The following is a 1,955-nucleotide window of genomic DNA, read 5'->3' as shown; positions in this document are numbered from 1 at the left end:
CTAAAGGAGCAACGGGGAGGAGAAATGGCACTGATGAAAGGAAGGAGGAGGGGCGGAGGGGAAGGGGCGGAGGGAGGGACGGGGGGGAAGGGGCGGAGGGAGGGACGGGGGGGGAAGGGGCGGAGGGAGGGACGGGGGGGGAAGGGGCGGAGGGGGAGGGGCGGGGAGAGGGGCGGAGTTGCTGGGAGAGATCTGTGGCCTTTCTTAGTCTCGAGTTCTTGCTTTTGAGTTATCTTCCCGATTTTCCATGGCCAGAGTTCATTCCGAGTCAACCTCGCCCGTGTATCAATCTCTTTTCCGATATCTCGACTGGGAGCTTGCTTCTTGATTTATATAAAGGTTATTTGTAAGCAGTGCAACATTACACAAGGAAAGTAAAACACCATTAGAGCAGTGTTTTTGTTTTATTCACTATCCTATGCCTAATGCCTGCCACATCCTATCCGTTCAAATGATTATTTGTTGAATGGTTGAAAGAACGAAATGTAAGACATAATTATCTGTGAACTCTATTTTTACACTAATTATTAGAATGTGCTTCCTGATAGTGTATTAATATTTCCTTAAGACTTTATCCCTTGATCTTAAATCAGCTTATGCCATGCCTAGTTGCTCTTTCTCATGATAGCACTTCAAATATTTTAAGAGCACAACTATTTTTTCCAAAGGTCTTCTCATCCCAAATTTAAAGGAATAAGCAAGGTCACTTTAGGGACAGTGATCAAAGAATGCTTCTTAATCATTTCTTGGCCAGGATATTTAAGTTATCTCCTGTCTGTTATCCCTACTTAGAGACTCTGACCCATCCTTCCAAAAAGCAATTCTAATTTTGCCACACTCCCCTGCTTTTAACCTTTAATAGGTCACTGATTACCTGCAGGATTATTTCCAATTTCTTTGCACAGAAAGAAGATCCTTCAAGATCTGATCTCCAAATATCATGTCACACACCTAAGTACACAGACACCTGGCAGGTCCTCATGGGAAATAGTCCACCTTTGCCTATGCCTGGAACACACTGCCTTGAACATTAAACCAGTACTAGTTTCCTGTTACTATTTCAAGAGATTACCACAAATTTAGTTAGCTTAAGATACACAAATTTAATATCTCACAGTGCTGGTGATCACAAGTCTAAAATAAATTGGCGAACCTGCATTCCTTCCAGAGGATCTAGGAATGAAGCCATTCCCTTGCCTTTTCCAGCTTCAAGAGGTTGCCCACATGCCCCCAACTTGTGACCCCAAGTCATTTTGCTCTTCCATCTCTTTCTCTTAGCCTTCTGCCTTCTAACCAGATAATCCAGAATAATCACCCTATTTTAAGATCCTTCATTTAATGATATCTGCAAAGACCTTTTTACCATGTAAGGCAATACAGTCACAGGTTTCAGGAAATGAGACCTGACATCTTTGGTGAACTATTATTCTGTTCACTGCACATCCCCTCTCTTGATTCCCTCTTTCCCTAAGGACCAGAGGAATTAGATGCTCCTTTACATGTGGTTCTATTGTAACGCATTTTATGGGAGGTGTATGCCTACCTACTAATGCTTTGAATTGGACAATAAATTTTCTGCTCTGCATGTTCTGCGATTTCAAATTACTTGAAAACAATTTGGGACTTGTTCTTTTAAATGTGCCCTGCATTTAGTGGAGTGCATGGCACAAAACGGATCATTGATATTTGTTCGCAAATTAAATTATCTGTTTGAAACTCACAGCAACTCTGAAGAAACTGTTTTTCTCCCCAGTTTTCCTATTCACACTATACCTTCAACCAAACGTTCCTAGAAATACAGCTAGATGGGTTGTGTTTCCTACTCTTTGAAACACAGACACACATCATGAGAAGTCATATGTTTCCATAAGAGAGTATGATATGCTTTGGATATAGTTTTTCCCCTCCAAAACTCATTTTGAAATTTGTTTCCTAATGTCAGAGTGTTGAGAGGT

The sequence above is a fragment of the Sciurus carolinensis genome, chromosome 9 (genome assembly GCF_902686445.1).
Source record: "Sciurus carolinensis chromosome 9, mSciCar1.2, whole genome shotgun sequence".
Lineage (NCBI taxonomy): Eukaryota > Metazoa > Chordata > Mammalia > Rodentia > Sciuridae > Sciurus > Sciurus carolinensis.
The sequence above is the reverse complement of the archived record's forward strand: the minus strand, read 5'-3'. Positions refer to the sequence as shown.